Source organism: Haemorhous mexicanus, chromosome 1 (genome assembly GCF_027477595.1).
Source record: "Haemorhous mexicanus isolate bHaeMex1 chromosome 1, bHaeMex1.pri, whole genome shotgun sequence".
NCBI classification, from domain to species: Eukaryota; Metazoa; Chordata; class Aves; order Passeriformes; family Fringillidae; genus Haemorhous; species Haemorhous mexicanus.
Genome location: NC_082341.1, coordinates 148,072,396 through 148,085,608, shown reverse-complemented (window position 1 = coordinate 148,085,608; position 13,213 = coordinate 148,072,396). Strand labels below are relative to the sequence as shown.

Below are 13,213 nucleotides of genomic sequence, written 5' to 3'. Positions count from 1 at the left end.
AGCAGCAGCCCCAGCACCTGCAGGGAGGTCACTGGGAACACAGCCGAGTTCACTGAAAGCAGGACTTGACCAAACAAAGTCATGGACAACCTGGTCTGATCTCACAGCTGACCCACCCAAGATCCCTATCAGCCTGTATTACCCTACAGGCCATCTTTAAACTGCCACCAGTGCAAAGGCTTTGCAGGAAAGGGTGGGAATCACTCAGTGCTCAGGGACTGTGATATCCCCTAAGTGAAAGAGTTAGAGAAATTACCATATCCAAGACCATGAAGGCCCAGAAGGCCCTGGGCACTGTGCCTATGTTCCTCTCAGACAAACCCATCCTGCATGCAGTCCCACAGCAGCCCACATGCAGCTGTTCATCTCAGCTGGGGTGCCAGTGGCCAAGGAACCTTTGTCCACATCCCTTCTGCAGCACACACACATCCATCCTTCTCCCCTGTGTATGTGCATAAATACACACACATAGTTACAGAACAAGCAGGATTCCCTAAGGCCCATGGCTAGGTCAATTACAAAAGAGCTCTCCATACACTGCCCAAGCCTGCAGCCTCTATTCCACAGGATGGAGATGGCTCAAGAAGCCTTCCCTCTGCCTCACAAACTGCACAGCTCTGGTGCAGGATGAGCCAGCTACACTGTCAACATGGGCACATCATCCTCTCCATCCCTTATGTCAAAAAGAGTGTTGGAAAAATATCTTTCAGTCAAAATAGTTATGTCGCTAACAGACAGGAAATGTTCACAACTGAGAAGATGAAAAGGGACTTTACAGATAGCGCTACCAAATTCCAGCTTTTTAGAAGGACCTATACAAACTACAAGGTGATTGACACATGTGCTGGGTGGGCAGAAGAGGAGGAGGTAGAAAAGGAGAGGTTCATCTTCTCACCCCAGGTCACTAAGAAAGTCAGTGGCAGAGCCATAAATCAACTTCCTCCCCACTATCCCCGAGTTTGGATGCTCCCCATCCTCTTAATGCATCTGTTTGATAGCCAAGCTGTGCTAGGAGGTAAAGCTGCCCTCCTCCTGTTGCACATAACCACACTTCTTTTTGGAGACCATTGCTTAAGGGATGCCAGCTCCCCCCCAGAAGTCAGTCCTGAAAAAATATCATCTTTCAAAAATGCAAACTTGCATCCGCATTAAGAAACTCACCCTGTTTCGATAATATGCTCACCAAAGTGTTCTGAGATGTGGTCTCGTCTCACAGGAACTTAGAGGCTCTATGGGTTTATCCACAGGTGAGATTTTTTGCACTTGGAAGTGAGACCAGCAAGCATTTTTACACCTACCTATTCAAAGAGTTTTATTTTCAGTACAAAGAGGGTATCAGACCGCTCAGTTTCAACTTCTGCTGAAATTCCTGTGTGACCCAGGACAGCTCATTTCAAGCAGCTCTGAGTCCTCATGGTGACTTGTGCTAAACTAAATTTCTGCAACTGCACCCATACCAATGTCTGCATAAATCAGTAAGAAAACCACAGCTTCAGTCAAAATTAGTATTTTTGTACAGAAATAAAGACTGAAAAACTCCATCTCCAGCGCCTCATTGATAGGTAAGCTCTTGAAGCCAGATATACCTTCAAAAACAGCTTCCCTCTCCTCTTTCTACCCTCCCATTCCTCCAATCTTTGAGCTAGACCTCAGGGGAATACTGTGCAACTTTGTTTGCCAAAGGAGAAGGATGCTTTCTGTCTGGGAAGCCCGGAAGACTGTGCTGGAGCAAAGCAGACCCCGGGCATGCAATTACCCAGGCAGCAGCAACAATATGTTAATTCACTGGATCACTCTGAAACGAAGCACAGTGCAAGTCCCTGGAAAAAGTGAAAAGAAGCCTGTTAAGGAAACTGTGTGAAGGCCTTGTGCACAGGAGCCCCTTGGAGTCCAGACAAGGATGGACTTTGCACAGACATCATTTTTAGGCCTGAACTGGCAGCCAGCAGGCCTGCTCTTCCCACCGCAGGGCATCCAACAGGAATGACGGGAACTATGCTCAAGGCTGACAGGGGACATTGGGAAACATCCTTATTTTTAAGAGCTGCAGACATATGCATTTGCCCCTGCAAGGGGCATCTGTGGAGGCAGATCACAGTCATAATGCCATGCATGTTCTGTCCATGTCCAGAGATTTCTCACACTTTCAGGAGAGCAGTCAGCAGTCTCCTCCTTGGTGTCTGCAGCTGCCAAGTTCACATCCCAAGCTCAGCTCCTCTATTCAGTTGCCCAGAGCTCCTTAGGTAACTCCTGTCCTCCAACAACAAACGACAAAGCCAACATATCAAGGAGAGGAGAAACAGACTGAAATGGACCTTCAGTGAATTTGTTATGAGAAGTCAAGGCCCTCAGAAGGTCTGCACTGACTGGCTACCTCCTGGTGCATCATCCTTCTCCTACTGACTAGGAGTGCTCTCCTCTAACACCCAGACAGAAACTATGGCCTTGTCACGGCATCATGACAGAAGTAGTCTTGCACTCCTAAATCAGATGGGGTGCCTTGCTGCAGGCAGGAAAACTGGCTTTTCTCCTAGGGAAAAGGGACAGAAGAAGAGTCACAAAGATCTCAGCTAGGTCCCTGTGTTGGACAGACTGCCCACCTGCATGCTATGAATGCAGATTCCAGATATCACAAATCTCCTTGAGGAGCAAGCAATGATTTCATCAAAGGCAAGGGCAGCCTTAAATCTGCATGGCCTCTCGTAGAGAACTTTCTCTTGTAATCCATACATAGATTAAACTCAGCAAGTGGAAGAGTTGCACACCAAAGCTCTTTCTGCATAAGGCTGCTGACCACTGAGCTGATACATTCAGGTCAGAGGCTCATCTGTGCCGACACACTTCTTGAGGAATGAGAGTGTGGCTTTCATGCATAAATACAGCTGTTACCCTGAGGAGCAGGGGGCAACCAGTTTAATGCCAAGAAGTTTAAATTCAGTATTTACATTGTACCAAAACTCCTGGTTTGCTGCAGAAATAGGATGAACAGCAGAAAACATTTGGAGAAAGTCTTCTGCTAGCTTCTGCTATGCACTGGCTTTTTTGGAGACAGTTTGACTGTAAGACTAAGACAAATTTTGTTTAAAAATGCATCTGTTTTGCACAGATTGAGTTTTGCTCTCCAGGGGGATGGGAAAAGTAAAACACAAAACTAAGCTGCAAAGACAACACTGCCTAGCCTTTGCAGAACTCTTGACGGCTGTCCCTAAATGGGAGCATTTTGCTGCCAGATGACATATCCCAGATGAGATGACTTTCCTGAAAAGCATTGACAACACGGAGTTAAAAGCTCAGTTCAGACAAGCAGTGAAACAAGACTGTTTTCTGGGTTTTGAGCTGAATATTCAACACTTTCCATGTTTGCTCTCTCACAGGTTATCGGGGCTGCACAATCAGCAAAACTGCAAAAACACTTGCTGGGGCTCAGCTACCAGGCAGTCTGTAATGGAGCTGTTCTGGAGGAAAACAGAAGTGTTATTGTGCTCACGGCTGTCCCAATACAATTAGTCATATGTGATGGAGAGATACGCGTCCTCACAGAGCTCTTACTGCCTTGTCAACAGATGAAGTCAAAATGAAAACATCCCAATTATCAACAACCAACCTGAAAGCTGAATCATGAGCCCTGAAAGCAGCCTCAATGTTACAAAGACATTTCTTCTCTGCATGAGAAGACAGCGGGATTCCTTCCATCCATCCTCTTTTTCTTCTTCCCATATAATTTCTTGACACTGCTCAATGAAATAACATTTCTTCTTTCATCTCCCCACCCAAGCAACCCTTCTCTCCTCAAGCTGAGCAATGCTGTAGGCCCAGGAGAAGAACCCACACTTGAGGCAAGAAGAGGAGAAGGCCTGAACTTGGGTGGTGGGAAACAACAGCCCAGTTGTCTTCTCTGTGTGACCTCACACAACTTCCCCAGTGCTGCTCTGCCTCATTTCCCCACTGAAACAGCAAGTTCCCCACCATATTAGGTGACTACCTGGCCTTGTGTTTCCAATCTGGGCTTAATAGTGACAATAATCAGAGGAGGCTGATGGCGTGCCAAAGCTTCCCTTACATGTCAGCATCTCATTCGGTCACACAGCAATATTCAGCACAACCCAGACCATGGTTTCGTGCAGCACTTCTATACTTGTGCACTTCACAAATATCTCTGTCAGTGTCTTCGTGCTCCAAAGATTTTGGCAAACACTCCCTATCACAACAGCGCCACTTCTGTGCTGGAATCCCAGGAAATCCACATTCTCTCTTCACCACTTAACAGACATGGTTTGACAGGACATATTCTTGCATCTACACTAATGAGAGATGGAGAAGACTGTCAAACAAATGCATGGAGTTTGGCTCTTGGCTGGTACTAGGGGAAGAACATCAGAATGCCACTCAGTTGTTGGGACTTCTTTTGTGGAGACCCTGGCAGGGCATTCCCTGGTCTAGGGAGACACAAGAAGCCTCCCTCAAAAAGCTGTTAGACCCCACTGGCTCCTTCCCCTGTTCCTATGTTCCTGAGCCACATCTTCCCTATTCCCTGACTGACCCCTTTGTACTGCCCCTAGACCAGGGTCAGCCCACAGGCCCCGGAAGAGAGAAAAAGTGAGTCCCTCAGTGTGTGGGTGCTGGGACCTGAACATATCACTGCACGGCTGAATAAACATCTGTGAATATTATGCCAAAGGTCCTTTTTGATTCCTAACCCTGGACTATGCTAGCAGCAATTCAGACTGCCACATTCTTTAGCTGGAATGTTACCTGTCCAGGACATTCCAGTCTCAAAGGGATCCTATGGTCACTGCACAAGGACTCTGGATCTATACATGCATTGCACAATGGCAGACCTGGGAGCAGACACGCAGTAGTTCCTCTTGATAACCACCACGGAATTCATTTGGAAACAAATTTCTCTTTCGAAAGCCTCTTTCCCGGCATTGACAAATCTTTCGAGATGCAATTTGCACTGCCAGGGCTCCAGCAAGGTGCAAGGGGAAGCATGCTCTGCTCCACACTGAGGGCGGCCAGCAAGACAAGGAGCAATTCAGCGGATCCACATCCATGTCAGAGCTCATAACAGAAAACAAATCCTCCACATTCAGGTGATTCCCAGGCCAAGTCTCAAACAAATGCATACATCCGTGCTCACAGCAAAGAGCAGACACACATCAAGACCAAAGAGCCGTAGGTTGCCATGGCAGTGTGCACGGGTGATTTTATCACCCTTATCAGCTGCAACAGCATTTAGGCCCATTATCAGAGAACACTGGTATTTTTTTAAGGTTGCACTAGGTGGGAGAAGCTGAAAATCAGTGTCAGCCAGAAGACAGAAGTCAGGACAAAGCAGGAGCCCTTGCTCTGAGCGATCTGCCTCCCAAGGGCACATGGAGATTTATCCAGCCCCGGGCTCGTGCTGGAGATGATGGGCAACGCTGGGCTGCTGAACTCTCCCCTGCACAGAGGGATGCACAGACCTCCAGGGAGCACAGCAACAGCAAGTGGAGGGCAGTCGCCTGTGCTCTCCATGGAGCCCAGGGAAGTAGGTCAATCCTTCTGCTTTGCTGAGCCTTTTGGCAGGTCGGTGCCACGCTGCCGTCGCCGCTCGCAGCTCGTCACTTGTGCTGCATGACAGCCACATCGTTCAGAAGTTAACAAATTCAATACATCTAATTAAATCAAACTTGGCATCCATTCAAAACTCATCCTGTGGCTTTTTTTTTTTCCAGCCTTTTTATTCCCTACTGTTGGTAGTAAAGAGACCCAATGAGGTGAGATGCAGGAGAAGGTTGCTAAGGAGCAAGGCAGTTTTTATCTCTTTCTTTCTCTCAGTTTTTTTATCTCTTCCTTATTTCAGTTTTTATTTCCATGCTGCTCTCCTGTCACAGAATCACAGAATCATTAAGGTTGAAAAAGATCTCCAGGATCATCAAGTTGTTGCAGAGACACTGTTTTCCTCAAGGGAATAAAGCAATCCACATGGCATCACTCCTTATGCCTCTTTCCTCCTCCCCTGCCCCAGACAAAATGACCTTTTCTATCTCCTTGCAGGCTTTGCAAACAGAATCCATCACACCCTGGGAATCCTTTGGCTCTGCTGCTGACACTTGCCATGATGAACGTGGACTTGGCAAGCGAGCCAAGCTGGCCAAGGGTGGGCACATCAAAGTGTGACCTGCAGTCTCTGGGCTGGGCTGGACACACTGCAAAGTGGGAGTACATCTTCCACCACCAGACTGAGCAAAGCCAGAAAGCAGAGCAGGGAGATCACTGGAAATGGCTCATGCCAGCCAGGGTCATCCCCGGTTGCTCTCCCATGCAGTTCCTGACTTACACCAAATGCCAGCACTGCTTGGTAGATGTGGCCATGAACATGGATCACACTGGAGAAGCCATCCAAGACAGGCTAGTGGATGACTACAGAGCTCTAGACAAAGAGCACAGCATGAGGAGCTGCCATTTGCACACCATCCTCAGTGACATCAGGACACACTGGTGAGCTGCCCACACCAGTCCTCTTCCACAGACTGACATGGACACTGGGATCATCCTGTCCAATCTCTCATGTCTCCTCACTACAGCAGATCCTTCCTCTTCCACCAAATTTTCTGCTTCTTCCATGGCCTCCCTGCCCTGTGACCATCACCTGGAAGTCAGGATGGTGACACAACCAGCTGCCTTTCTGTGCTGTGACTAACAGATGCCAACAAAACTGCCATTCTCAGTCACAGGAGTTTAGTTAAAGACATTTGGATCATCCCAGAAGAACACTCTTCTGGCTTGGATCCGTTGCAGGAGTTTAGTTAAAAACATTTGGATCATCCCAGAAGAACACTCTTCTGGCTTGGATCCAAGGAGAAAGTATATTGGTTTTCCATATTCTTCATGTTTTCTATAGCCTTGCTGGCCTGGGGAACCAGGACTAGGGAATAAGCCAGGTGCCACCAGACCAAGCTTATGCAGTTTCTTTCAACCAAGCATTGTTTCCTCCATAGATTGATATGAAAGATCTCTCTGTCAAAGAAGGAAGTGTTTTGTATCTTTATGGTAGCACAGAAATTAATCTGCAGTCTGTTCCCTGCTATCACCTCAAAGCCATACTTATCCTGCCTGCTCAAAATGGAGCTGTTTACCTTCCATGTCTGCACTATTTCCTCTCCTTTAATCAATTCTCCTTCAAAATAGCTCCTAAAACACACAAAACAATTCTGGGTAGCTCTTCCTCCAGACTCCTGAAATGACACTGTGCTGAGGTGCTGCTTTGCTGGCAAGCAGAAGTCAGTACGTTGGAAAAGCTCTGGCTCCCAGCATTGCAGCTGCACAGCTGGGTGCTGTTCTCCTGGAAGGAAAGGAAGGACATTTCATGCAAAACCTACTGCTCATCCCTTCCTCAGGACTATGAAAATAGTCTTAAAAGCACTTTGAACTCCTCTGGTATGAAAGGCACCAGAAGAGCATAAAATATCCCTCTCCCCCATGGCAGAGAGATATCACACAAGTCTCTTCATGAGTGCAGGAAGTCTTTCTCTACAAAAAAGCTGCTCCTCCTCACACAGGAAAGATGACATATGATGCTCTACCAGGCTCAGGATCAACAGTCCCCCCCTCACCCCTTCCTTGCCTTTTGCATGTTGGCCATGCATGCCCCAGGCTGCACAGCAGCAGAGGAGCACTCCTGGGCTGGAAGGAAGTACTGGCAGTAGAGGATACCAATTCAGGGCAATTGCCTTGGCTGCTGTGAAACAGCACATCTTCCCCAATAGCTTGCCTCACATCTTCCCTCACTGTCTATGAGAGTCTCTCCCATGTGCTGACTACTTGTTCTGTGAAAAATACATTTACATTTCTATTTACATTTCCTTCGAACTGATCAGATTTGAGCAGGGCAGTTATGTGACTGCACACAACAGATGCCTTCCCAGCCACGCCAGTCGCACTGGGAGCTGCCGGAATGCAGAGGAAGGGGCAGCCTGGCGGAGATGCAGGTGACCCCAAGAGAAGCCAGGAAGAGCAAAAGCCAACAGTTTCAAGCAGTGGTCGCTCATGCTGCCCTATTAAGCAGTAACTCACCTTTGCAGAGTAAAAGTTAGTGAGAGATTTTGGTGGGTTTAAGAGGGGTGGGTGATAGGAGCTGCTCTGACTTTCAAACACAGAAAGAAATGGGGTAACCACTAAGTGCGGAGCAAGCACCATGGTCTGTGGGGTTCTGGGCTCTTTGCAGTGGGTTTTGCAACTGGCTTTCTTCAAAGGATGAAGAAGCGCAAGAAAGTCCCGTCTCTGTGCTGCACATTACTGCTCCAATCAGTAAGGATACAGTTTACAATGATGTGGTTTGTACTGCTGAAACACATCAGGTTCTACAACACAGACCTAGGAGCTGCTGTAACACAGGAGAGCAGTGATTTGCACTTCCAGGTTGAGAATGAAACCAGAAGCTGCCTTTGATACTCATACACATAGAGCACGTTAGTAAGTGCAAGAGGAACAGTGTCCTCAGAGGAATAGCCATCAGCTCAGCATCATCTTTGCACTCAGTTTTTCATGTTTTCTCTTGAATGAACTTTTGATGCAAGAAGTCCAAAAAGATAAATTAATTCTAATGCAATTGCTCTTTTTCAACATTTAGGTACACAAGGGACCGAACAGTAGGACAGGTGAACAACCCACATGCCCTTGGAACAAACAGCATCAGCTTGGGAGCTTCACCATCCCTTCAGCAGCAATTTCTCTTTCTTGCATTTTCTTCTCTCCCACTCCACAGAGATAGGGGAAAAAGATCCAGAGGACCAGTGTTTCCAGTGATCCCAAATCCTGTGCACTCTTTCATGTCTTCCAGGTAACACAAAGCAACTAACATCATCCTGCTTCAGGGCTGGCCTGAGTCTCACCATGGTTGCTTCCAACTCCATCTCAGCCAAGACCAGCCTGCATGGACTCCCTACCCTTCCCCCCTTCCTAAAAAGGATCCTCATCATCCCCTTCAGCTCAGCTAAACCAACATCCACAAAGCACGGAGACAAGCGAGCAGCACAGGCAGTGCAAGTGCTCAGCCAGCCCAAGGCAGAAGGCTGAGACATTTCACACCACTGCTGCCAATGTCTCCACTGCCGGCAGGAACACTGCAGGGCCACAACAGGAAATTGGGTCTTAATCACCAGCTCACTTTTCATTCCCCACTTCAGTTCTGCTATTTTAGCAGCTGCTGCGAGCTGGCTCCGCACTTTCAGATGAGCAGCCGTTGGGGCACAGGGTTTAGCTTGAGTGTTTTCACTCAGTTGAGGCTGCAACTCCAAATGTAAAGAGGAAAATGAGGCAGGGGGAGGCTCGGGGTAGCGATCTGATAGCAATCAAGGCTTTAAGACACACCCAAACAAGCACCAGTCCCTTATACAGACTGACACTGCCTGGGACAGGCAGCCAGGACAGGGAGGCCATATGTGCAGGACACTGGCACCATGCAGACCTATTGAAAGGGCTTGCTGCCCAGTTAGGACAGCTGTGTGACATGGTCCAATGCAGATGTGTCTCCAGGTGCTTCCCCTCCTCCTTGTTCATAGTACATCTCTAGATCTGCTGCAATAGCAGGGTCGGCTGGAGCAGCTCCCTGCTCAAGCTTTGCAGCAGCCAGGAAGAACCCCCTTTGCAGGGGGGAAATCTGCTGCCACCATAACCAGTGCAGATGGCAGAGCTAGCCCCATACACCTGCACCAGGGATCGCCTAAAAGGGAGAAGGTGCTGGGAGCCGGAAAGAGACACAGCCAGAGCTCAGTGGCACAACCATCCCTGTGCACCAGTGTAAGAAGGCTCACCAAGCACCCATCAGCCCGTGCTCCCCATGCTCATGTGGCCTGTGGACATCCAGAAGGCAAGTGTTAAAATTCTGAAATCCTTGAGCCAAGACAGCAAGCAACCTTTGCCACAAAACTAATTGAATCTTTGAGGAAAATGACAGTATTTACTGTCCCTGTACTGCCTCAAACAACACTATTCCTGAAAAGATTCTGCACTGTTCTTGTGCCAGGCCTTCAAGTCCTACTTTGCCTCCCCATCACATCCACAGGTCACAGATGCAGTGGGTGCACAAACTGTGGGTGACGCAGCCACTGCCAAATTGCAAGTGACCTACAGGAGTTTTCCCTTCTCCAAGCTGGCCTTGATCTGACCACCATCCTCTTCAGAAAAGGATGGGAAGTCAGACTCACTGCAAGAAGGACCCACTAAACTTGCTATAACACCCTCCTCTCTCCCCAGACAGCCCAGGGCATGAGCAATGCTACAGCAGGTGTAGGATTCATCTCACCTACCCTAGGAGCCATCTGAAGTATCCTACCTAGTCAGAGTGAGCTGGCTGGGGCATGCCACATCTCATCAAAGAAAGGTGTTTGCAGCCTTGGCACCTGCATCCAAACAAGTCAGCACAGGGTGCTTTTGCAGGTGAAGAAGAATCTGCCACACAGCCAAGGAAGATGAAGGTGCAATTTGTCCCATTCATCAGGGGTTCATCACACCTGAAACCCTATGGACAGTGTTGACTAGATCGCCCCTGGCTGCAGTATAAACCAAAAGCTGCACTGCTGACCTACATGGGGGGTGATGACTCCCACCTTGCCACCCAGTCAAGTGTAAAAGACACTTCCAGAGGGCAAAACTGCTCTCAAAGCCTAACTTCAGCACTTGACATGTCACTGCCTCCACCTCAGTGCACAGGCCTTAATCCTCCACTGTTCCAGTACGGGGAAGCAGAATAGATGCCACATTTCAGCTTCCCACCTGGTGCTCCAGTTCTCCCCGTAAGCAAAGATGGGTTTGTGCTCATACAGAACAAGGGATAAGGTGCAGATACACATTAGCTCATCCTTAACCCCGCCTCTGTGGGGAGCAGCTTTTGGCAACCAGGTAGGTTGGGAACTAGGAGCAGCAACATCTCAAACAGCTCCACAGGGATTCATTTCACATGAGGATGGTTATCAGAGCGTGCAGATGAGCAGTACCTTCAGCGCAGCTGTATTAACACATCTCAGTAAAACTCCCTGAGACTCCAAGAGAGAAAATGCCACATGGGCAGCTAATTTCCACCTAACAGCACATTTTCCTTTGGCAGAAGTTATAGACTGCAAGTGTTTCACGAGCCATTTGCAGGAACATTTGTAGGCACTACTGAGGAACTCAGAAACCTAATTATCTCTTTTAAAATGACCTGTGTGATTTAAAAACCTATTTGGACTTCAGGTGCCCTGGGATCTGTAATCCCTGATCTAGCTGCTTAGCTGGCACAATCTTGAAGTTACTATACAGGCCATTCACATCATTATAAATTGTTCTGCCTGCTCACCAAACCCTCAAACATGCCCCCAAATCCACCATCCCAAACTGACAAAGAGAGAAGCAAAACCCCAACAATCACCTCCTTTATCCTTATCCACTACCTGCCTGAGCTTCCCAAATGATGGCAAGAGCACAAATCCCTTCTGCTGGGGTCAGCAAACTTTCAGCATAAACAAATGCCCAAACATCTTTAGACATAAAAAATATATAGATTTAGGGAAGTTATTATGCTTCTCGGAAACTTTTTGCAATACTATTACCAAGGCTCACTGGCAGTTTTTAGAGCCCAGTGGCAGTTCACAGCTTGAACCAAAAGACATACCACACACAAACCCTCTTACTAATAATGGCCCGCAGGGCTGGAAAGCCCCTGTACCTCTCTCAGTGTGTGCTGCACTGAGGTGACATGCCTGGGTGCTCGATTTGAATATGTAGAGCTGAGCCCAGCCACGGGGGAAGCACAGATCCTGCCTCTGAGCTGCCATCCTGACCCCAGAGATGCAAGGTGAATGGGGCAGGGACAAGTGCGCTCATTTCTCTACCCCAAAAATATTTCCACCAAGTGATGGTTAAGAGCATTCATGAGAATTTTGGGGCTTTTTTAGACATGCCAGTGTGGGAGGACATGGCCAAAGGGGAAGAACCTGCTGGTAAAATTCCTGATGCCCTGGCCCTTGCATTCACTGACTGATGCTACACGATCCCCAAATGCCAAACTCCCGTGCTTTCTGCCAAGAGCAACATCAGATTATCACTCAAAAAAATTTAGTCCTGAGGTAGTTTCATAGCATATGAATATCTCTGATGCAGAGCCTAAACAGAGGAGGGCTTAAAGGCATTTTCTACTCTATGAGGCAGGGACCTAACTGAGACTATGTTACGAGCCATCATGCAGGGGTTTCTGCTGGAGCCAGATGCAGTAAGTTTTTTTTATTTTACACATAATCAGGACCCAGTTCTTTACTCCAAAGTGCTGTTACAGCCTGAAGAACACAAGCTCCAATGAATGTAGCAAAGTATCAAAATCATACAACCACGGAATGGGTTGGGTAGTAAGGGACCTTCAAAGATGATCTAGTCCAACCCCCTGCTACAGGCAGGGACGTTTCTCACTAGATGAGATTGCTTAGAGCTCTGTCCAGCCTAACCTTGAACATTTCCACGGATGAAAGTGTTCCACAGGAAGCATCCACAGTTTCTCTGGGTAACCTGCTCTAGCGTCTCACCACCCTCACAGTAAATGCTGAGACCCAAATCATGCTGCTGGGACACAGCATAGATCCTCGAGCCAGATTTTTCTTCCAGGCTCTGGCTCATGTTTGCTGAGAAATCAGGTGCAGCACCTGACATGCCTCCACTGCCCCACTGGAAGGTCCCGCCCCAGGCTCCTGCTGGTGAAAGGGACACACTGCTCAAGGTCCTCCTTCAAGCTTGTCAGTCATGGCCCAGTGCCTTCATGGAAACCAAACACCCTCAGCATGGTGTGAACCACAGGTGATGCTCAAGAGTGTGGTACAGGTGGGGTCCCAGCCATCCCCCGTGACACCACTCACGCACAGGTAGGTACCTGGCGCAGAGCCACACGTGCTGCCATCATTGGCAGCATGGCCCTTGCTGCAATGCTCCCTTGAAAAATTTCTCCTTTTAATTCCAAATCTCCCTCATTGCTGTATGGTCCTTTGCACCCATCCAAGCTAAAGTCAACTCAGTCCCCTGCCATCCCATGTGGGTTAACACCTCCCCAGGAGCTCCTGGAATCCTGTACATGACCCCCACCTTCACAGCTCAGCTCCTTTTGCATCTCCCCCAAGGGCAGGCTCCTTTCTATTGCTCATCACTTCTTAAATCTCATCACCTATTGCTCACACAGCCTTGAGGCCAGTGGTTTTGGAGGCAGAGG

The 13,213-nt window shown here is 48.3% G+C and overlaps 1 long non-coding RNA gene across 14 annotated transcripts in view; it reads right to left on the bottom strand.

The window, feature by feature from the left end:
- The window catches only part of LOC132337933 (uncharacterized), a 131,086-nt gene that overhangs the window by 7,658 nt on the left and 110,215 nt on the right, over positions 1-13,213 (bottom strand). The window lies entirely within an intron of this gene.